Here is a 24,521-nt window from a genome sequence, read left to right on the forward strand (position 1 = left end):
TCTTTTCTCCCAAAAATATCTTAGAAACATTCTGAGTTATTCATTAACTAAAGCAAGTCTTATTTACGATCAGGAAATTTCTGATCATAGAAATCACAGATAGACCAGCCTGATGTAAGCCTGGGAAATATCATGACACCTTTGGGCAAGTGTGAAGTGGGAAGTTTTTCCATCCTGAGAGAACTGATAGAAGGAATATAAGGAAGTCAGTTCTTCACTGACTCTTCAGCATATTGACTGCAGCTTGATTGACTATGCTTTAGGTATTAGACAATTTAGAATCATTATGTAAATCAGTATGTCTCTCATATTTAAAAGTGTTTTCTTTTCGATTGATGATTGCTTGTCTTCTTTTTAAGAAAAAAATTAAATGTCTACATTCTGGGCAAACATACGGTGTGGTTTAAAACTGCTAGCAAATAACGTACATAATTGGACAACCTGTTATCTTGATTATTATTATTACTTACCACAGATATAGCATTTGACTAAAATGGTATTCACTCAAAGTAACTGACAAGCATTAATTACTTAATGTGTTCATGTTCTTTATGGATAAGTTAAATATAGTTGAATATATATATATGAAACTATATACACACACACTTCCAGGATTAATGGAATTTCCAGGAACAAGAGAAAATATTTGTTTTTGGCTGAATATGCATATAGTAATGTATATAAAATGCCTCCAAAATAATATCAGTTTTCTTTCAGAAATAATACTCTCAGTAATAACACTTATAGTCACAGTTAGACACATTTTAGCATAAAAATTATTTTAGTTTGCAATTAAACTTTCGTGATCAATTCTTTCAGCTTTATTGAAGTATAATTGACAAAAATTGTATATATTTAAGTTGTACAATTTGATTTTTTAAAGACAATTATTTATAGAAGATTTAGGTTCACAGCAAAACTGAAGAAGAGGTTCAGACATTTCCCATATACCCATCCCCGCCCCATCCCCCGACACGCATGCCTAGCCTTCTGCATAACCAACATCCCCTCACCAGAGTGGTACATTTACAATTGTTGAACTACATTGATACGTCATTATCAAACAAAATTCATAGCTATCGTTACAGATCATTCTTGGTGCTGCACTTTATCTTTCTATGGATTTGGCCAAGTGTGTCATGACATGTATCTATCATTATGTTATCACACAGGGTATTTTTACTGCCCTAAAGATCCTCTGTGCTTTGCTATCCAGCCCCCACCCACCTCCACCTCTAGGCAATCACTGCTTTTTTTCCTCTCTTCATAGTTTTGCCTTTTCCAGCATGTCATAGAGTAGAAATCATATAGTATGTAGCCTTTTCCCATTGCCTTCTTTCACTTTGTAATATGCATTTAAAGTAGTGCCATGTCTTCTCATGGCTTGATAGTGCATTTCTTTTTTGTAGTGAGTAATGTTGCATTGTCTGGATGTACTTGTGTAATAATCCATTAAGACCTTGATGCTGGGAAAGATTGAAGGCAGGAGGAGAAGGGGACATCAGAGGATTAAATAGTTGGATGGCATCACCAACTCAATGGACGTAAATTTGAGCAAGCTCCAGGAGTTGGTGATGGGCAGGGAAGCCTGGCATGCTGCAGTCCGTGGGCTCTCAGAGTCGGACACAACTGAGCAACTGAACTGAATTGAACTAGAAGGCATCTTCATTGCTTCCAAAGTTTGGCAATCATGAATAAAGCTATTGTAAACACTTGACTGTAGATTTTTGTGATGGATATACATTTTCAGTTTCTTTGGTTAAATACCAAGAAGTGTGATGGTTGGATCATATGTCAAGAGTATAATTCGTTTTGTAAGAAGCCACAAAATTGCCTTCCAAACCGGCTGTACCATTTTGCATTCTCACCAGAAATGAATGAGAGTTCCTGTTACTCGACACCCTCACCAGCATTTGGTATTATCAAGTGTTCTAAATTTTGTCCATTTAAATAAGTATGCAGGGTTGTTTTAGTTTGTACTTCCTTGATGGAATAAAAATGTGGAGCATTGGTTCATATGCTTATTTGCCATCTTATTTGTATATCTTCTTTGCTGTGGTGTCTATGAAGGTCATTCCCCATTTTTTAGTTGAGTTGTATGGTTCTCATTGTTGAATTTAAGAGTTCTTTGTGTAATTTGGTTGCTAGTCCTTTATCCGGAAAAGGCAATGGCACCCCACTTCAGTACTCTTGCCTGGAAAATCCTATGGACGGAGGAGCCTCGTAGGCTGCAGTCCATGGGGTCGCTGAGGGTCGGACACGACTGAGAGACTTCACTTTCACTTTTCACTTTCATGCATTGGAGAAGGAAATGGCAACCCACTCCAGTGTTCTTGCCTGGAGAATCCCAGGGACAGGGGAGCCTGGTGGGCTTCCGTCTATGGGGTCGCACAGAGTCAGACACGACTGAAGCGACTTAGCAGCAGCTTAGCAGTCCTTTATCACTGTTTTGCAAATATTTTCTCCCAGTCTGTGACTTGTCTTCTCATTCTCTTGAATTTAGTAATAATGTTAATCAATTTCTTCTTGTAGAAAATAACATAGTATCCCTTATTTTGTCTTTCATGAAAGATACCCTAAGATATCCATCCCTGTATAGGTATCCTTGGATTTAGTGCAAATGAATTAAAAAAATGGGAAAAAGACATGTACCTTCTTCCCCTGTCTGAATGTACATCCATAATAGACTAGAAGTTAGACGCTATCAATTAGTCTTCTCCTTCCTTCAATGGACTGAAATATTCTCTAGAATTTTGTACCTTAACAAAGGTACAAACTGAGTTATTACAGTCTATAGTCAAATAATGTGTCAGGCATATTTACCTTACACATGTCATGTCAGAGTTCACAAATAAGCTTGAGTTTTCTTAATAGTTGACTTTCCTTGTGTTTGTCATATTCTCTCTAACTCAGATGGAATTTGATTTTCTGGGTCACTGAAGGATCCTCTAGGGTATGTAGAATGAAAATAAAGATGGTTTTTGATTAATCATTCCTTAGAATGATTAGGTTTTGGTTAATCATTCATTGGAATCTTTAGAGAGAATTGAGATCAAAGACCCTCTTTAACTTCAAACAAATAACATAAGCATCATAAATCTGAATATGCCATGTAGAGCATTCTGTGCCACATATATATTTATGGCATTTGTGCTGAATTAATTTTATCTTTCAACTGATCAACATTATAGTTTATAAAAAAATAATGGAAAATATGGAGCTTTTCCTCCTGAATCTCATCTGTTACACAAACCAGAGCTAGGTAGGCAGTAAACAGCATAGGCTCCCAGAATGGTGGGAAGCAAGATTATGGAAGAGAAAATAAATCAGGGTGGAATGGCCAGTCCTTGGAGACAGGCTTCCATAATATGGAGGGATAAGTTTAAGCAGGAATTAAGGTGTTCATAGTCTATCACAATGTACTCTCTGTTTCATCCTTGTATTTTTTGAGTCACTTTTGCTTTACAGTATATCTCTCTTAATTATAGTTTGAAAAACAGCAAGGTTTATGCTTTTCTCTGAAAATCTTGTGAGAGATATGGATACTGTACCCAGAAAACACACATATATACAGAAGCAAGTGAGAATTTTAGGGTTGTACATATAATGTCCATCCACAGACCTTTTGAGTGGTCCATGAAACATGTAAAAATCCCTCATTTTATAAAATGTAAGGAAAAAAAGTTTACTATTTCATCTATTAATGATAACTAGACTAAAAAATGTAGAATGAAATCAATTGTTCTTTTATGGCTTGGCTTATATTATACCTCTTGGTCTTATAGAGTTTTCAGTTCAGTTCAGTTCAATTCAGTCGCTCAGTCATGTCTGCCTCTTTGCGACCCCATGAATCACAGCACGCCAGGCCTCCCTGTCCATCACCAACACCCAGACTCACGTCCATCGAGTCAGTGATGTCATCCAGCCATCTCATCCTCTGTCTTCCCCTTCTCCTCCTGCCCTCAATCCCTCCCAGCATCAGAGTGTTTTCCAGTGAGTCAACTCTTCGCATGAGGTGGCCAAAGTACTGGAGTTTCAGCTTTAGCATCATTCCTTCCAAAGAAATCCCAGGGCTGATCTCCTTCAGAATGGACTGGTTGGATCTCCTTGCAGTCCAAGGGACTCTAAAGAGTCTTCTCCAACACCACAGTTCAAAAGCATCAATTCTTCGGTGCTCAGCCTTCTTCACAGTCCAACTCTCACATCCATACATGACCACTGGAAAAACCATAGCCTTGACTAGACGGACCTTTGTTGGCAAAGTCTCTGCTTTGGAATATGCTATCTAGGTTGGTCATAACTTTCCTTCCAAGGAGTAAGCATCTTTTAATTTCATGGCTGCAGTCACCACCTGCAGTGATTGTGGAGCCCCCAAAAATAAAGTCTGACACTGTTTCCACTGTTTCCCCATCTATTTCCCATGAAGTGATGGGACTGGATGCCATGATCTTCGTTTTCTGAATGTTGAGCTTTAAGCCAACTTTGTCACTCTCCTCTTTCACTTTCATCAAGAGGCTTTGTAGCTCCTCTTCACTTTGTGCCATAAGGGTGGTGTCATCTGCATATCTGAGGTTATTGATATTTCTCTCGGCAATCTTGATTCCAGCTTGTGTTTCTTCCAGTCCAGCGTTTCTCATGATGTACTCTACATATAAGTTAAATAAGCAGGGTGATAATATACAGACTTGATGTACTCTTTTTCCTATTTGGAACCAGTCTGTTGTTCCATGTCCAGTTCTAACTGTTGCTTCCTGACCTGCGTACAAGTTTCTAAAGATTCCCATCTGTTTCAGAATCTTCCACAGTTTATTGTGATCCACACAGTCAAAAGCTTTGGCATAGTCAATAAAACAGAAATAGATGTTTTTCTGGAACTCTCTTGCTTTTTCCATGATCCAGCGGATGTTGGTAATTTGATCTCTGGTTCCTCTGCCTTTCCTAAAACCAGCTTGAACATCAGGAAGTTCATGGTTCACATATTGCTGAAGCCTGGCTTGAAGAATTTTGAGCATTACTTTACTAGCATGTGAGATGAGTGCACTTGTGCAGTAGTTTGAGCATTCTTTGGCATTGCCTTTCTTTGGGATTGCAATGAAAACTGACCTTTTCCAGTCCTGTGGCCACTGCTGAGTTTTCCAAACTTGCTGGCATATTGAGTGCAGCACTTTCACAGCATCATCTTTCAGGATTTGGAATAGCTCAACTGGAATTCCATCACCTCCACTAGCTTTTTTCATAGTGATGCTTTCTAAGGCCCACTTGACTTCACATTCCAGGATGTCTGGCTGTAGGTCAGTGATCACACCTTCGTGATTATCTAGGTTGTGAAGATCTTTTTTTATACAGTTTTTTTGTGTATTTTTGCCATCTCTTCTTAATATCTTCTGCTTCTGTTAGGTCCATACCATTTCTGTCCTTTATAGAGTTTTAAAGACCTAGTATTGCATTTCCCGTGTATTATTCTAAAGTTTTTAAGTTACATGCTACTATTTTAGTATCAGCTTATCCAAAATCCTCTTAATTTTGAATTAGAAATCATCCTGACAGCTTAAAACCCTCTAATTTTTCTACCAACATAGCCATCTTCATATCTCATTTTTAAATTTTCTCACATTCTTTATGGAGGAATAGCAAAAAAAAAAAAAAAAAAGTATTTTCATCTCTTACAGTATCCATTGAGATAATTCCCAGAGATGAACAGGGCTAACAGCTATGAGAACAGGGGTGTGTAATGCTATATTTTAAATGGCTAACACTTCTGTGATATAATAACAGTGTTACCTGTATATCCCCCAATTTTTATTAGTCTTTCACACACGCACATAGAAAGGTTGTGGATAATTAGAGGTGAGAATATTACATGCAGAGAAGGCAGTGGCACCCCACTCCAGTACTCTTGCCTGGAAAATCCCATGGATGGAGGAGCCTGGTAGGCTGAAGTCCATGGGGTCGCTAAGAGTTGGACACGACTGAGAGACTTCACTTTCACTTTTCACTTTCATGCATTGAAGAAGAAAATGGCAACCCACTCCAGTGTTCTTGCCTGGAGAATCCCAGGGACGGGGGAGCCTGGTGGGCTGCCGTCTATGGGGTCGCACAGAGTCGGACACGACTGAAGTGACTTAGCAGTAGCATCAGCAACAGTATTACATGGGAGCATAGCTTCTTCCATATTCACTACTCTGTTAATAAAAAAAGAACAACATCCTATCTAAAGGATTATGGCTAGGAGATTCAGATAAGGAGAAGCAGGTAAATGAAGTGGTATGTGACTGAGTCAGAAATCCATCTAAATCTTTGAGAGGTCCTGAAAATGCCAGGTTGATCTTATTCACATCAATATTTCCCAGATTTTCTGCCTCTCTTCTATTTTTCCTAACAGCTATTAATTTCTAATAGAAGATGTTTACTATTCCATATTAGAAAATGCTTCATACCAAAATATAACAGAGATTGTGTTGAGTTCATAGAAAGGAAAATATCTTTGGGTTACAGATTTCAAGATAGATTTAATGATGAAGCTAGGAATCTAGAATAATTAATGAAATTTGTTTCAGAATGGGGGGGAAGAAATTTTGTTAGTAGGTATATTAAAGGTCATCCAGGTCAAGAGGTTTTGTAATATTTTTTATGAACCCAGAGTTTTATGGGAAGTGTTTCAGAGAGGAACAGGAAGGATAAGTAACTCCTCTCTTCGAGGAGTTAAATATTAAATTTCACTTAAAATAGTAATGCTGATTAAATGATGAAGAAGAACAAAGAGAGGAAGCGAGGGTTCATTCTGAGAGGCAGAAACAGAAATAGAGCAGAAATCCTCTGAGTTTTAGACCAGGCTCTTTGCAGCCTTCTACATCATTCCTGAGGAAGGGAAATTCTGAGATTAATAGAAGTTAGATTTTTTTTCAGATTGTGAATAATCTTAAACTCAGGAAAGGACTTTGTCATTGCTTTTTAGATTTTGAAAATTCCATGAGTATTTATTAGCAGAAAATAAGAGTGCGTGTTTAGGAAGATGGGTAGAGTACTAGGCAAAAGTGAGGAGAAAAATACTGCAATAGTGAAGGAAACCATTTGAAAAAAGTTGACTAGCTGTTTATTTAAATAATTCTGGTAAGAGGTGGTGAATTATAAGGGCTGTTTATTCCATGCAAGTGGAAAGGTAATCAGGAAAAGCAATACATCATCTGTATTGAATTTCTTAAGAAACCTCCTTAATTTGGATGACTTTGAGTCTTAATTCTGTATCCACGATCTAACAAATTAAAACAGTTTGATTCAGTTACTGGTAGAGATATAAGGCTTATACATATATAACCAAGATTATTTACCTTTCTTTCATTAAAAAAAAATGGTGTTAAGATAAATCTCTGCATCTCCTTAAATAATTTTGAGATGAAATCAGCCAGTGTTAAAGAATAGTTTCCTGAAAGGGGAAATTAATGATGGCTTAGTATCTTCACTTATGTAGACAAAGAACATTACTGCAAGACACTGTCTGAAACACACCAGTGCCAGTTTTTGTAATTAAGCTAATTATTTAATCCTGACTAGGACAGATATGTATATCTTATTTGCTATAATTTTCCCAGTGTCTATCACCAGTAGACACTCATGTAGTAGACACTGAATGAATACACTACCTGTCACCAGTAGATACGCAAAGTGATCTGTAGAATGAAAACATGCTAATTCATGAAGCTACTTATTATCATGTGGTTAAACATTTTTCATAATACACTATTACATTTTGAAAGTTTATATAAAATTGGCTCATCACTAATAATTTCTGTGAATAAATATGATTGGATAACATAAAATATAACATTTTATCTAGATTTGAACATGTAATTGAAAATTCTTCAAAGAAAATATATATGTACATATCCTAATGTGCAAGGTCATCCCTCCTTTTCTGAATTCCTCTCAGGCTAAATTAGTCCTTCCAATCAGGCAACTGATGAGGCAGTTTTCGCCACAGTTGAATTTTCTTCACAACTCTAATGAGGGTATAACACATAATTAGGAAGCCTGGGAGAAAATTTGCAAAGCCACATCTGTTTTTCTTTCATATTTTTCATTTAGTCTTCTTCCTCTTAGCTGAAAAAATATTTGGATACAGATTTTTTTGAGTTTAGTGCTTAAAATAAAATAATAATTTATTGTAAAGTAGGACTGTCAGTCTCCCCAAATAATTTCTCAAAATTGAGTGGAATTTGAATTTTTGGGATAAATACACATTTTCTAATATTAGACTATTACAATCAGTGTAGTTGTTTTTGGTTAGAACAACATGTATCAGGGACTAAGGTAATTTCTTATAATTTGGGCTGCATAGGCTCCTGATTGCAAAGAGTCTATCAGAAATTCTGATTAGCAGTTGTAGATGTGTTTGATTAATACAAGTGATAAAGTAATCATAAGTTGATAAATGCCATTGATTTCATAGAAAAATTCTCATCTAAAGCCCTGACTCATGGTGAGGGCAGGGGTCTCTGTCTCTTACGGGGTAAAAATATTGGGGCCCCATGAACTCAATTTGGTTATATGAATTAACAGCTCTTTGATAGAGAGCTCTATGCAATAATTAATTCGCTTTTTCCTCAAGGTCTTAAAATATCCAGCTTGATCTTTGTTCACCTGATTAACCAGTTAATTAAATTTTTATGTAAGTCTTCTGACCTAGTTAGCTTGCCAGGAACACCTATTAATGGGGAGTAACAGGTGAGGTTCCTCCCGACCCCTCCTACAAATTCCTGCTTGTCATCTAGTACAAGGAGCCACTGCTTCCACTAAAATTCCACCATTGTGGAAACAAGGGAAAAAGCAAATACGAGGCTCAGAGATCTTTCGAGTCTATAGGGTTCTGCAGTAGAAATGAGACACTGAAAGGAGAAGGGAAACGTTGGTAAAACTGATACCACACAGAGCCTTTCAAGGGCAGAAGCACTTAGTTCAGTTCATTTCAGTTCAGTTACTCAGTCGTGTCCGACTCTTTGCGACCCCATGAATCTCAGCACTCCAGGCCTCCCTGTCCATCACCAACTCCAGGAGTTCACTCAAACTCACGTCCATTGAGTCGGTGATGCCTCTCATCCTCTGTCGTCCACTTTTCCTCCTGCCCCCAATCCCTCCCAGCATCAGAGTCTTTTCCAATGAGTCAGCTCTTCGCATGAGGTGGCTAAAGTACTGGAGTTTCAGCTTTAGCATCTTCCTTCCAAAGAAATCCCAGGGCTGATCTCCTTCAGAATGGACTGGTTGGATCTCCTTGCAGTCCAAGGGACTCTTAGGAGTCTTCTCCAACACCACACTTAAATGTTTATTAAATAAACAAAATGAAGTAATAAATACATAAATGGCTTGTAGGCTGTGCCAACTATTAATGCATAGGTATCTTCCTCTGTCCCCAAACTCTGTCTCTACACTTTTCTTAAAATTGCAATACTTTTTGTAAGTCACAGATTTTAAGATGTTAACAGGCATTTGATTTTTTACCTTATTTTTTAATTGGAGTATAATTGCTTTACAATGTTGTGTTAGTTTCTGCTGTATAATGAAGTGAATCAGCTATATGTATACATATATCTCTCCCTCTTGAGTGAAATGTAATATTTGACATATATCCCTCCCTTTTAAGCCTCCCCATCCCCATCCCTTGGAGAAGGCAATGGCACCCCACTCTGGTACTCTTGCCTGGAAAATCCAATCGATGGAGGAGCCTGGTAGGCTGCAGTCCATGGGGTCTCTAAGAGTCAGATACGATTGAGCGACTTCACTTTCACTTTTCACTTTCATGCATTGGAGAAGGAAATGGCAACCCACTCCAGTGTTCTTGCCTGGAGAATCCCAGGCACGGGGGAGCCTGGTGGGAGGCCGTCTATGGGGTCGCACAGAGTCAGACACGACTGAAGCGACTTAGCAGCAGCAGCAGCTGCATCCCCATACCTCTTGCCTAGGGCACCTCAGTCTTTATTTTTTAGAGTTGTGTGACCTGTATGGTTTAGGAAGCTACACTTGGTAGTGGCTGAAGGACAGTGTTATTGAGAGCACATGTGTCACTCACTTGACTGAAAAAAGGGGTCAAAGAAGAGGTAGGGGACAGAAATAAAGGGAGTTTTGAAATGTTTTTTAGAGTTAGGCCAAGTTTTAGGAATCAACACTGAATTTCTCCTCCACCTCATGTTCTCTGTCCCTTCTCTCTTTTTCTTCTCACCTCCCTCTTCTTTCTCCTTCCTAAACTTTGAGATTTTTATTTTCCAGACCCAAACTCAGGCAAAAATAATTTATTCTACCCTTAAAATATGCTCAAGTTAAATATAGTCCAAGGACTTCAGACCTTGCTTAGTAACAAACTTTGTTATTTTTTACGACTCATGACAACACAATTCCCAGGTTGGGAGTCTGCTCCTATTTCATAGGTCAGTGGCCTACCTCTCTGCTTTCCGTTTCCACCTCATTAAAATAAAAATCAAGATGTTCTAGTAAATTCCTTTCTTGATTACCCTGCTGTTGGTTGTATTCTCAAATACCTGGGAAGAAAATTAATTAACTTCTTCAGAGTTCTAAAACTGTGCATATCCTTGGAAACCAATGTTGTATTTAACTTCAGGCATGATGGATTGATCTAGTGCTCTGTGATACTTGCGGTTTCAGAGAAATGATTTATAAGAAGAAAAACAGGCATCATTTTGTTTATGATTTATGAGCTTTGATCTTTAGTCCTGAATTTTTATATCATTAGTCTTGAGAAAGGGATATTATAAGACAGGTGCAATGAAATTTCAAATATTTTCACACGTATAAATCAGTTTATTATCCATACTTCGGTCATAGGTTTTATGATAGAGCACATAATCATGATGGAGAACACAATCTTTAACCCCAGTGTAATTTCTCAAATACACATATTTGCCAAATTGCATAACCATATGTATATTCTCATAGGTATAGATATATATGTATGTGTGTGAGAAATCAGTTTAAGTATAGGTGAAGATTGCAATTGAGAAATAGCTTATTCAAAGGAATTTAACGATGAAATACAAATAACCCATGTAGAAAATAAATTCATTTTTAATATGTGAGGTCACCTACGTTTTATAAAATGGAAAGATTTTCAAGGATTTATTGACCTAAGTTCAGGAGAATTGCCTTTCTCCTTGCCAGGCCCCAGTAAATGAATAGGTTAGTTTTTTATAAACGAGTGAGCAAGAGGCCCAGAACTCTATAGAGACATCAGTCAGAAACATTTTTCAAAGTTCTCTTTTTTCTGACTCAACATAACATTGAAAAATGATTATACATTACCCAGCCTATTTTTTCAGTATTCTCTGAGTGTTCTTTCTCCTTGAAGAGTTTCAGAGGTTCAAGCTAAGCTTGAAGCTCCATGTTGGGAGTCACAATGTGGCTTGTCTCCCTGGAAACCACCTGTTCACCACTGCCTTTCCTGAGGTGCCTGGCCTTCTCCTCTATAGGCAGGATAGTGAAGAGTTGTCAGAGGTTCAACAGAGAAGCTGTACCAGCAGGATACATATTAAAAGATTCATTGCGAGGAATTGCTTTGAGCAATTGTGGGGATTGGCTAAGCAAATTCAAAATCCAGACAAGGCTAGAATTCTTGGGCATGAATGGAAAGTATTATTCACAGGTGAAATTTGTTCTTTATCAGGGAAGTCTTGGCAGTGATTCTAGAGGCTTTTCACCTGATTGAATCAGGTCCACCCAGATTATCTAAGATAATAGCTCTCTCATGTTTGGCTTTTATACATCATAAACAGGTAAGACATAATAATCTCCCTTACTTAGAGTCAATTGGTTATGAATTTTAATCACCTCTTCAAATTACCTTCATAGCAACAGCTGGATTAGTATTTGATTTGATTAGTATTTGAAAACTGTAGACTATAGCTTAACCAAATTCACACAGCCAAAGTCCATCACACCATAATGATGATATACTGTTATAGCATTGCTTTTCTCATTTGGGGCACCCAAAGGCAAATGCTCTTATAAGTTGATGCAGGATCAAGATACTAAGGACATTCTCATGCTGTGTGGATTTTTTTTCTCTCTGTTTCTATAATAGAGACTTGTCTTACTGTGCATCCTACTAACAGTTCTACCAATTTCATTTATTCACAAGTGGAAGAAGCATCACCAGGAATTTTTGGCACTGGCACAAAAGGGTTCCTGTTGAAAGTTTTGCTTTTTAATTTAGTTGGTGATTTTGTCTCTATATTGTTTAAAATATAAACTATAGTTTCATGGTTTAGGATATTTTCAGTTCAGTTCAGTTCAGTTCAGTCGCTCAGTTGTGTCCGACTCTTTGTGACCCCATGAATCATAGTACATAGTAACCTGTCCATCACCAACTCCCGGAGTTCGCCCAAACTCATGTCCATCGAGTCGGTGATGCCATCCAGCCATCTCATCCTCTGTCTTCCCCTTCTCCTCCTGCCCCCAATCCCTCCCAGCGTGAGGATCTTTTTCAATGAGTCAACTCTTCTCATGAGGTGGCCAATATATTGGAGTTTCAGCTTTAGCATCAGTCCTTCCAGTGAACACCCAGGGCTGATCTCCTTTAGGATGGACTGTTTAGATCTCCTTGTAGTCCAAGGGACTCTCAAGAGTCTTCACCAACACCACAGTTCAAAAGCATCAATTCTTTGGTGCTCAGCTTTTGAAATCAGATTGATTATATTCTTTGCAGCCAAAGATGGAAAAGCTCTATACAGTCAACAAAAACAAGACCGGGAGCTGACTGTGGCTCAGATCATGAACTCCTTATTGCCAAATTCAGACTTAAATTGAAGAAAGTGGGGAAAACAACTATACCATTCAGGTATGACCTAAATCAAATCCCTTATGGTTACACAGTGGAAATGAGAAATAGATTTAAGGGCCTAGATCTGATAGACACAGTGCCTGATGAACTATGGACGGAGGTTTGTGACATTGTACAGGAGACAGGGATCAAGATCATCCCCATGGAAAAGAAATGCAAAAAAGCAAAATGGCTGTCTGAGGAGGCCTTACAAACAGCTGTGAAATGAAAAGAAGTGAAAAAGCAAAGGAGAAAAGAAAAAGATTTAAGCATCTGAATGCAGAGTTCCAAAGAATAGCAAGGAGAGATAAGAAAGCCTTCCTCAGCAATCAATGCAAAGAAATAGAGGAAAACAACAGAATGGGAAAGACTAGAGATCTCTTCAAGAAAATTAGAGATACCAAGGGAACATTTCATGCAAAGATGGGCTCGATAAAGGACAGAAATGGTATGCACCAGTGCACTGGGACAACCCAGAGGGATGGTATGGGGAGGGAGGAGGGTTCAGGATGGGGAACACATGTATACCTGTGGCGGATTCATTTTGATATTTGGCAAAACTAATACAATTTTGTAAAGTTTAAAAAGAAAAAAAGAAATGGTATGGACCTAACAGAAGCAGTAGATATTAAGAAGAGATGGCAAGAATACACAGAAGAACTGTACAAAAAAGATTTTCAGGACCCAGATAATCAGGATGGTGTGATCATCACTTAGAGCCAGACATCCTGGAATGTGAAGTCAAGTGGGCCTTAGAAAGCATCACTATGAACAAAGCTAGTGGAGGTGATGGAATTCCAGTTGAGCTATTTCAAATCCTGAAAGATGATGCTGTGAAAGTGCTGCACTCAATATGCCAGCAAATTTGGAAAACTCAGCAGTGGCCACAGGACTGGAAAAGGTCAGTTTTCATTGCAATCCCAAAGAAAAGCAATGATAAAGAATGCTCAAACTACCACACAAGTGCACTCATCTCACATGCTAGTAAAGTAATGCTCAAAATTCTCCAAGCCAGGCTTCAGCAATACGTGAACTGTGAACTTCCAAATGTTCAAGCTGGTTTTAGAAAAGGCAGAGGAACCAGAGATCAAATTGCCAACATCCACTGGATCATGGAAAAAGCAAGAGAGTTCCAGAAAAACATCTATTTCTGCTTTATTGACTATGCCAAAGCCTTTGACTGTATGGATCGCAATAAACTGTGAAAAATTCTGAAAGAGATGGGAATACCAGACCACCCTACCTGCCTCTTGAGAAACCTATATGCAGATCAGGAAGCAACAGTTAGAACTGGGCATGGAACAATAGACTGGTTCCAAATAGGAAAAGGGGTATGTCAAGGCTGTATATTGTCACCCTGCTTATTTAACTTATATAGGATATTTTATATAATAATTATTAAAGAGATGCAATATTCTAGGTAAATATAAGACATCTTTAAATCATTAAAGTCTATACTCTTTTGGAGGGTATTTTTATTATAGCGCTTTTACATGGATATGATAGAGGTTAAATTAACTAATGTTTTTACCCAATATACTATACAATTATGCCATAATCTTTGGTTTTGAATATAAGAATATATTCTATTTACAAATAAAATAAACATTGTTGTTGGGATAGTCAATTAAAGAAAGACTCTTTTGGGAAAGAAATCGATATAACATCACATTGTCGGGGGAAAGAATCATCACGAACTTGAGTCTTTTCCTGTCTTAAAATGCTTACATCATGTCATTTCAAACCAAAGTCTGTTTGAATTTTGTCTCTAGTCAAGATACGAGACTAAATTAGGAAGAAGTCATCATTTCAGTCCGAGCAAAATAGGAGGCAAAACAATAGATTTCTTCAGAAACTGAGGTTTTCTTAAGAATTGAAACAAATGTTTATTCTGTTTCCCACCCCCCTCTCCAATTCCTCTTATTCCTTGTACGGCAGCTGCATTAATTAGCAGTTTTGTTCGTGAATGTCTTGGAAGTACCTGAAGTAAACTCTAAAACAGTTTGTTTGTTTGTTTTTCTAAGACCACAGTTTGTCTATACCCAAGCTAAATAATTAAAACATTTTTATTGTTTTCTCTCTGAAATTAATTGGGTCTTGTTGTCTTTGCTTTCCTGTATCGTTTTATAGCAGAATGGGAGCATGAACATTCCTAATAGCTGTTTTGTAAATATTTGTTGATTGATGACAGAGGCTGGTTAGAAGAGTTTTAATGAATCATTAGAACATTAAATTAATAAATCATGACAACAATATTAATGTTGGCTTAGCTATTTCTAGACTCTGCTTTCATACACACAAATAGTCCATTGGTGGCTTCAAATTCATTGCTTTACATATTTAATTAAATATAATCTAAATTAATTATAGACAAAACTCCCTCAATAAAACCTTAAAATTGATATCTTTACATGTCTTCCTACTCATCAACATATTACATAGGTTCAGGGAAAAAATAGAATGTTGCCTTAGTGCACTCACTCATGATATGTGCACATTGAATCTAATTAATTTTTTACCTCATGAACATAACCAAGGCAAACAATTTATCACAGCACAGGGAGGTGTCAAAAGACTTGTTTTCCTTTGAAGGGAACTGATATTTCCTAACTGACTAGCAATTTTGCTTCTCCAGCATTCCCCAGGCATATCTGAACTTACTTTCCCTGCTTATGATGTCTAAAAGACAAATATGAGACAGAAACTTTTTCTCAGAAACCACTTTATAGTACTTTTATTACATTGAAATTTTCATTCTTTTAAAGATAGACTTGTTCCACCTTTGATGTAACCAAACATATAGCCAATAAAGGTTTTTTATTGCTCATCACTAATTGCTGAAGGTGGTGTTTGACGGTTCTGGAGTTGGACTTCAGGTGGTTTTTGGTGCTTTGCAAGAATGGAGATGTATACTGAGGAATCACAGAGCTGCCTTATTTTCCCTGTGGGTGCTTTCTCCTCTGAGCACAGGCAATTGCACACGAGGCACATGGGCAGGTCCACAGAGGAAGAGAATCAAAGCCATCACCTCCTGATTCATCATATTTCATGTGTTGCCTTATTGTGGGATTAAGAAAGAAGTGGTCCTTTGGGAATTGCCGGCTTGTGAAACAGGCAGATATATTCAGCAACTAACTGTAAAAAGATGAAACTAGAGAGCAACAAAGCAGCATTAGGCTTAGAAGAAAGGAAAATGAGGGGCTGGGAGGCTAAGACTGAAACGTAAGACGCTACAATGTTTTGAGGAAGAGGAATATATAAAGAATACAGAGAAAACAGCAATGAAATTTCGAGAGGAGATGGGCAAACTGTGAGTAATGGAAAGAAAAAAAAAAAAAGGAAAGATTCTGTTTTGATGAGGAAAATGTGGACAACTTTGCTAAACAGTACTGAAAGACGGAGGAAAATGAACACTGGGCCACTGTATTTCCTAAACCATTGCTGCCCCATCCTTCTCTACACTGAGGGCAACCACTGGAGATTCGATGCTCTCAAATTGATGTCACTCCATTTGTGTCTGATGAGTCGGCAGTGGGCAGTGGTCAGAGGCGCACGGGTAGAGTGGTTTGACTTGAGCCCACATTGAACCTGACTGAGAAGCCAATAGCAGAGTGTCCCCATAGGGACATGCTATGGGTCATTCTGCTTTCTATCCTAAATGCCTCCTTCTGTGATGCCAGGGCCCCACCTGCTGCTACGTGAACACTCAAGGCTCTGCAATCAGAAGAGTCCCCCTGGCCCGACCCCCCCCCCCCCACCCCCCAGGAGAGTCCCTGACCTCAGGGATACCGGAGCTGCTGGTTGAATGTTCCAACATACCCTTCTTCAGATACACAATTCTGAAAGGTGTCCCTCGTATTGCACATTTTTCCTTCTTGTTCTCTCACTGAGGCTTCCTGAAATCACTCTTCAGATCAACTTTCTGTATTTGTTTCAGGTACAGCCTCCGAGTGCACGGGAACCCAAAGGAACATTGACTAGCAGCTGAAGGCGGATTTAGAATTTCAGGGATGGGTTTTGTTCATTTATTTGGAAGATGGGAGAGCCATGAATAAAGAAATTTAAACAGAAAGATCCAGGAGTGAAAGAGGCAGTGAGTACAAAGGAGAGAAAGGTATAGTTGATAGAGTGAGTTGCCACAGGAATAGAAAGTGACGGAATTTCCTATATTGAGTGACCACTTTGAGTGAGAAGAGGGACACACACACATATTCACACACAAAGAAAAAAATGGATGCGGTTAAATGTTTTGTAGATTTTATGATGGGGGACGTATGGAATTCTCTGGATGGCTTCTGTATTTTCCATGAAGTCCATTCATTGAAAAAAAAAAAAAAGATATATGCTTACAGAATGCCCATTACAAGCAGAAACTCTGCAAAGGACTTGATCCAGAGAGCAAGAGAGTTACCACTCTGTAAGGAAAACACACAGTCTTCAAGAAAGATATTTTTAAATGAATACATTTTATTTTTTTTAATTTTTTAAATTATTATTATTATTTTTTACTTTACAATATTGTATTGATTTTGCCATACATCAACATGAATCTGCCACGGGTGTACACGTGTTCCCCATCCTGAACCCCTCTCCCACCTCTCTCCTCATACCATCCCTCTGGGTCATCCCAGTGCACCAGCCCCAAGCTTCCTGTATTCTGCATCGAACCTGGACTAGCGATTCATTTCTTATATGATATTATACATGTTTCAATGCCATTCTCCCATATCATCCAGCCCTCTCCCTCTCCCACAGAGTCCAAAAAACTGTTTTATACATCTGTGTCTCTTTTGCTGTCTCCCATACAGGGTTGTTGTTACCATCTTCTAAATTCCATATATATGCATTAGTATACTGTATTGGTGTTTCTCTTTCTGGCTTACTTCACTCTGTATAATAGGCTCCAGTTCCATCCACGTCATTAGAACTGATTCAAATGTATTCTTTTTAATGGCTGAGTAATACTCCATTGTGTATATGTACCACACCTTTCTTATCCATTCATCTGCTGATGGACATCTAGGTTGCTGTTCAGTGGTTGTATCCGACTTTGTGATCCCATGGACTGCAGCATGTCACGTAATATAGTGTATTTATATTCCAAATAAGTAAAACTTTGTAAAGACTACGAAATGACATAGAAATATAGCTATGTTACAATGTGAAGTGAATAAAATAAACCACTGGCTTTTATAAACAGCCACTGTCCTGGCTATTATAAACAGTGCTGTGATGAACATTGGGGTACACATGTCTCTTTCAATTCTGGTTTCCTCGGTGTGTATGCCCAGCAGTGGTATTGCTGGGTCGTATGGCAGTTCTGTTTCCAGTTTTTTTGATTTACTTAAAAATTTTATTTACAATTTAAAGAAGAGAGAACCTTGACAGAAATCTGGTTACTGTCTCTTTGAATTCCATTTAGTAAATGTGCAAAACAAAGTGGAATTTAAATATTGTTTTGAGGAGTTTACATAATGGAAACTATATATTATTATTTAAGAACATTAGGAAATGCAGAATTTAGGAAAATTCTACCTGTGATTTCACCGAGACAGTCATTATTTACATTTCTACTCATGATCCACCAGTTTTCATACATACATTTAAAAATATAGTTATAATTGTATTATACACATACATATGTGGTTTATTTGATTCACTTCACATTGTAACATAGCTATATTTCTATGTCATTTCATAGTCTTTACAAAGTTTTACTTATTTGGAATATAAATACACTATATTACATGATATGCTGCAGTCCATGGGATCACAAAGTCAGACACACCAACTGAACAGTAAAATTACATAGTTAACTGTTTTCCTCTTCATAGCATGTAGTGTTTCACTGTATATGTGGCTGTGCTCAGTTGCTTCAGTAATGTCTGATTCTTTGCAACCCTATTGACCGTAGCCTGCCAGGTTCCTTTGTCCATCGGCTTCTCAGGCAGGAATACTGGGGTGGATTGCCATTTCCTTCTCCAGGGGATCTTCCTGACACAGGGATTGGACCCAGGTCTACTGCATCACAGGCAGACTATTTACTGCTGAGCCACTGGGAAGCCCAGAGTTTTTCTGTACTGTTTTAATATTATTTAAATGTAGTTTTTGAGTAGATACTATATTCACATGGCTCAGATTCCAAAATATTCATAAGGGTAAACTTTAAAAACACTCACCCTCTCAGATACCAGTAGAGACCTATATAGTATGTAAATTAGTCTCTGAAAAGGTGAGTTGGCAACTTCTCTTCCTCTCATTCAGCCTCTCATAACAGCCTGGCATTCCTGCATCAGGGCTCTAGGAAGACTGTCTTCAGGAGCCACTAGGGTGATCGACAAATAATACATTTCATATTCCTGCTACTGTTCTTATTGCCCTAGGTAACACTGTTAAGGGTAACCTTGAGGAGACCTTGGTTTCAAGCCTTAACTAGTCTCATGCCTCTTCCCATGGACATTTCAATGGCTGTTGTTGCTGTCTAGCTAGGACTATATCTGAATAGCTAGAATGGGGCTTCCCTGGTGGCTCAGTGTTTAGGGGAAAAAAAAATCTACCTGCCTGGATCAGGAAGATCCTCTGGAGAAAGAAATGGCAACCCACTCGAGTGTTCTTGCCTGGGAAATCCCATGGACAGAGGAGCCTGTAGGGCCACAGTTCCTGGAGTCACAAAGAGCTGGACATGACTTAGCAATTAAACAACAACAGCACAGTTGGAATGGTCATCTAACACCATCTAATATGGCCCATCTTTGACCCAAAGTGGATGTTATTAGTAATTATAAAAGGACAACAGGTACATATTGCTTGAGCCAACTGGCACCTGTGGTCATCTTATTATAGCAGGGGCTTTCTGTTCACTGATAGTAGATTAGTTCCTTGATTGCTTACAGCCTGCTTCCTTAAAAACCTCAGAAAAAGCCCATCTGGATGAAAAGAACATACTAAGGTACTGTAGCATGCCAAGTCCACCCAAATCATTCTTTGATTCTGACAAAGGATGGATGCTTGGTTGGGCGCAAATTAATGTTGGCTCCCCTTTTGCCAGAGTCTTGTTTATGATGCTATGGTGTTGGCTGCCAATAGTTCTAGAACTCCTTTTCCCTTATTTATTCATTTTTATTGGAATATAGTTTCTTTACAATGTTTTAGTTTCTACTGAACAGCAAAAAGGATTAGTTATACATATATACATATATCCCCACTGTTTTGGGTTTCCTTCCATTTAAGATACCACTGTGCATTAAGTAGAGCTCCCCATGCAATACAGTATGTTCTCATCAGTTGTTTATTTTGCATGTATTATCAATAGTGTATACATATCAATCTCAATCTCCCAATTTCTCCTACCCCACTTTTTGCCAATCCCAGTCTTCCAATTCTTCCTATCCCACCTCACCTCTTTTCCCCTTGGTATCCATAAATTTGTTCTCTATGTCTGTTTCTCTATTTCTACTTTGTAAATAAGATAATCTATGCAATTTTTCTAGATTCCACATATATGTGTTAATATACAATATTTGTTTTCCTTTTTCCTACTTACTCGTCTGTATGACACTCTCTAGGTCTATCTAAGTTCAGTTCAGTCGCTCAGTCGTGTCCGACTCCTTGTGACCCCATGAATCACAGCACGCCAGGCCTCCCTGTCCAACACCAGCTCCCGGAGTTCACCCAGACTCACATCCATCGAGTCAGTGATGCCATCCAGCCATCTCGTCCTCTGTCGTCCCCTTCTCCTCCTGCCCCCAATCCCTCCCAGCATCAGAGTCTTTTCCAATGAGTCAACTCTTCACATGAGGTGGCCAAAGTTCTGGAGTTTCAGCTTTAGCATCATTCCTTCCAAAGAAATCCCAGGGCTGATCTCCTTCAGAATGGACTGGTTGGATCTCCTTGCAGTCCAAGGGACTCTCAAGAGTCTTCTCCAACACCATAGGTCTATCTACGTCTCTACAAATGACCCAGTTTTGTTCCCTTATATTCCATTGTATGCTGTTGTATGTATATCTTCTTTATTCATCCCTTTGTTGACAGACATTTAGGTTGCTCCCATGAAAAGGGGAATCAAAAGAAAGCTGGAGTAGTAATACTCATATCAGACAAGATAAACTTTAAAGACAATTGCAAGAGACAAGGAAGACACTACTTAATGATCAAGGGATCAAGCCAAGAAGAAGATATAACAATTGTAAATATCTGTACACTCAACATAGGAGCACCTATTTCCTTCAATGCTAAGAAGTCCACAGAGATTGTACAAACTGAAGCTGAAGGGAAAAAGTAAAGTTCATGATGGGCAGAAGTGGCTGCCAAGGGCCTAAAGTTACAACTTGTCGGTTTTCCATTACATGTCAGAAAAAGTGAACATTTAAGGAAAGGTGTGGTGACAGACTTTGTGGCTTTATTTTCACTGTATATTTTGTTGTCTAGTATTATTTGCAGCTCACAGATAAAGGAAACATTTGGTTTATAATGTTTTTATATTAAGCATAACAAATAAATTAGCAAAATGAATTTAAAACAACTGCAAACATTCTGAAACTGGTATATTTGTTTTTATTTAATTGTTTTTATCATGATTGTATATGTGTGCATAAGTCACAAAAGATACTAGAAAAAATGTTTTTATGTCTCTGCTTGACTTGATCTAGATGTTAAGCAAGCAATTGCTTGAAAGACATTGATGAAGTAAATTCTGATATTTTAAGTGTCTGAGAAATTAAATTAGAAACTGAAAGCCAGACTTGTCTTACACTTTCCAAAGATGCATAAGCATTGTGCTTTTTTTTTTTTACTGTGGAATTATTTCACATTGCTCTCTTGAGCTCTCAGCATTAGGCCATCTACCACAACTAAATGTTATAATCAATTCATAGATGAACTCCTAAAGAAAACGAATGTTCCCGAATTCCATAAAGATTGACGATGCCCATGAAAGGATGGCATATATTTTGTGACAGAGTAAGATTTCTTATCTGTCCTGGGAGCTATTGACTGCAGACACATTGCTATTCAAGCAGTGGTAGTTAATGATTTAATCTTTATTAATAGGAGAAAAGATTCCATTCATTTAATATGCAGGTTATTTGTGATGCTAAATGCAATGTAATTGATGTAATTTAAAAGTTCCAGGGATAATGTCATGATTAATTCATCTGTAAACAATCTGGCATCTTTCATTTTACTGAGGCAGGCAAAAATTTTTAACTAGCTGAAATGTGGGTAAGAGCATTTATGACAATAATTATCATTTAAAAATATAATGCAGTATGAAAGATGAATGTCCTACAGGGCATTTTGCATTTGCTGTAAGGTCTTAAGAGCTGTAATGCGGCATGATTCATTGTCTCTGTATGAAAGAAACACGAGGCCAGCATAACTAGCTTTGTGTCTTTGGGCTGGATGAGGTTTTAGAATTTCATGAGGGAGGTTACTGAGCATATTTCAAGGGTCGGTTTTTTGAGAGTTTTGCTACCGCTATGCAACTATTCATTCATTGTATCATTTATTCATCCATTCAATAAATATCATGAAGTGCCTTTTAAAGGGCAAATGCTTGGAAGGGACTGAGGATATGTATACATAGATTGTTTCTGCCATCAAAGACATCTTAAGTAAGAAGATAAAATACACTTAATATACCATGGTGTGCATAAAATGGATGCTATAGTAACCTAGACTTGGGTGGATAGGCTGGAGGCACTGACGTGTGTTTTACTTAAATTTAAATTTACTTAAAATTGCATCTTACTTAAAGGATGAAAGTCAATTCTAAGAAAGTTTTTGCAGGCAAAGAAGATGACATGCAAAAGCATAAGTTTTAAAAACAAAACCAAACAAATTGTGTTATTTACAAAATTAAGAAGAGTTATTAGAGCATCATAGGAAAGGCAAGGAATGTTGTGGAGCTGGATTGGGGGGTGCGGGTGGAAAGGTGCTAGAATGTGGAAGACAACATGGACTCTACTCCAGAAGCCAGACCTCTCTCTGTGGATTGTGGAGAGTCATGGGAACACAATTATTTTAAGTAGATAACCTTGGAAATTTGAAAGGGTTCAGATTAGAGGCACAGAGAAAATGGTTAGGATTCTGTTGATGGTATCTGGGGAAGAGATGGTCTATGGTTGAAACTTAAGAGTGAATGGGACAATTCAGCATGCATTTGCTGTGTCAGAAACATAGAGAACAAAGTGTGAGTTAAGTTTTATTAGGGGTCAAAATGAGGACTGAAGCCCAGGAGTTAGCATTTCAGAAAGATCTGAAAAACTGTTGCAAAGAGATGGGGGGAAGGCCAGTATATAGGTGGTGAAGGGTGTAGGGGGGCGGAGTACATGCAATCAAGCACTTTTTTTTTGCAGAAGGTTTATGCTAGATTTCCCTGATGGCTCAGAGGGTAAAGCGTCTACCTGCAATGTGGGAGACCCAGGTTCGATCCCTGGGTCGGGAAGATCCCCTGGAGAAGGAAATGGCAACCCACTCCAGTATTCTTGTCTGGACAATCCCATGGACAGAGGAGCCTGGTAGGCTACAGTCCACAGGGTAGCAAAGAGTCAGACATGACTGAGCGACTTCACTTCACTTCACTATTGTAGTCATGAGGAGGAGATGTCACCATGAAGGATTTCTGTGTTTTTCTAGATGTGCAGAGATACAAGAATTGGGCTCATAAAATCAGCTCCTGAAAATAACTATCTGAAAACCTGTCCTTCCAGTTTTTCCCAGAGCACAGAGTGACTCATTTCTGCTTTCCATCCTCAACTCCTTTCAGAGGGTGTTGAAGGTCAACCACTGTAGCAACATGTGATTTAATCCTTGTAGAGGTAGATGGTGAGTGCCCATGGCAAGTGCCAACTTGTACTTAACAGTGAGTAGAGGAGTGGATGGAGCTGGGAGTTGAGGAAATGGAGGTGTCATGTTGATAGTTGTGTCCTGGAGAGAATGTAGCCTGAATACTGAATGCCCTGAATCCTCGGCTTGCCATTGACCATGACCAAAGTTGCAATTGGGTATGTATACAAAAGACAAAAAGTAGTTCAATGGTTGCTTATTATTATTGGCTAAAGCTTTTACCCCAAACTCCAATGTATTCTTCTATGGAAATAACTGAGTTCATAAGGTGAGCTCTTCAAATACAGGTCTGCTTGTAAAACCAGTTGCATCAGTGAATGGAGGAGGGGGATTAACTCCAGGGCCTTCTCTTGTGAAGAGAGAATAGAAGTGGAGTAGAGGATATATGTCAGTCCTAATCTCCCCATTTGTCCCACCCTCTCCTTACCCCCCACCTCATGTCCACATGTCCATTCTGTCTGTCTGTCTATCCCTGCCTTGCAAATAGGTCCATCTGTACCATTTTTCTAGATTCCACATATAGTTAATAAACAATTTTTGTTTTTCTCTTTCTGACTTACTTCACTCTGCATGACAGTCTCTACGTCCATCCACATCTCTGCAAATGACCCAATTTTATTCCTTTTTATGGCTGAGTAATATACCTTTGTATATGTGTACTACATCTTCTTTATCCATTCCTCTGTTGATGAACATTTAGATTGCTTCCATGTTCTGACTATTGTAAAATGTGCTTCAGTGAACATAGGAGTACATGTACCTTTTGGCATTATTTTTTTTTTCCCATTCTGTTTATTTATTTATTTATTTATTTTGCTCTTAAACTTCCATTGACTATTGTTTTTTAATTTATTTT

At 38.2% G+C, this 24,521-nt stretch overlaps 1 long non-coding RNA gene across 2 annotated transcripts in view; it reads left to right on the top strand.

Annotated features, from left to right (window-relative positions):
• Positions 1 to 16,877, top strand: part of LOC123333577 — a 33,929-nt gene extending 17,052 nt beyond the window's left edge. For both annotated transcript variants that reach the window (XR_006550955.2, XR_006550954.2), the window contains exon 3: positions 16,758 to 16,877. This is a non-coding gene — a long non-coding RNA (uncharacterized LOC123333577). The remainder of the gene's footprint in view (positions 1 to 16,757) is intronic.
• The last annotated feature ends 7,644 nt before the right edge of the window (positions 16,878 to 24,521 follow it).

The sequence above is a fragment of the Bubalus bubalis genome, chromosome 5 (assembly GCF_019923935.1).
Source record: "Bubalus bubalis isolate 160015118507 breed Murrah chromosome 5, NDDB_SH_1, whole genome shotgun sequence".
NCBI lineage: Eukaryota > Metazoa > Chordata > Mammalia > Artiodactyla > Bovidae > Bubalus > Bubalus bubalis.